Below are 310 nucleotides of genomic sequence, written 5' to 3'. Positions count from 1 at the left end.
CCCAACCTATGACCCAACAGCTTCAACCCAGAAATTGGGTTATGAAAATAACCCAGCATTTTTTACTGTGTTCCAAGAAAGCTTTCTAAATGTCTTTTGAGAAACATGAAAGTGAAAACTGAATGCTACGTATCACAAATCAAAAGTTGGATTTCAAACTTTCCTTGAAGGGCTTCTCTACCCACAAAGCACTGTCTATTAATTATTATGCACTTATTTTATAATCAAATATGCAGTATAGCCACATTAATTAGATAATTTCTCAAATCTTTCCAGTGACTGTGATGTGCAGTGAATCCTTACGTAGGCC

The 310-nt window shown here is 35.5% G+C and overlaps 1 long non-coding RNA gene across 1 annotated transcript in view; it reads right to left on the bottom strand.

The window, feature by feature from the left end:
• Positions 1–76, bottom strand: part of LOC106935242 (uncharacterized) — a 4829-nt gene extending 4753 nt beyond the window's left edge. The window contains exon 1 of the long non-coding RNA XR_001421858.1: positions 7–76. This is a non-coding gene — a long non-coding RNA (uncharacterized LOC106935242). The remainder of the gene's footprint in view (positions 1–6) is intronic.
• Between the last annotated feature and the right edge of the window lie 234 nt (positions 77–310).

The sequence above is a fragment of the Poecilia latipinna genome, unplaced genomic scaffold (assembly GCF_001443285.1).
Source record: "Poecilia latipinna isolate Pla-1442-1.1 unplaced genomic scaffold, P_latipinna-1.0 Scaffold1933, whole genome shotgun sequence".
NCBI classification, from domain to species: domain Eukaryota; kingdom Metazoa; phylum Chordata; class Actinopteri; order Cyprinodontiformes; family Poeciliidae; genus Poecilia; species Poecilia latipinna.
This window is presented reverse-complemented; position numbering and strand designations above follow the sequence as displayed.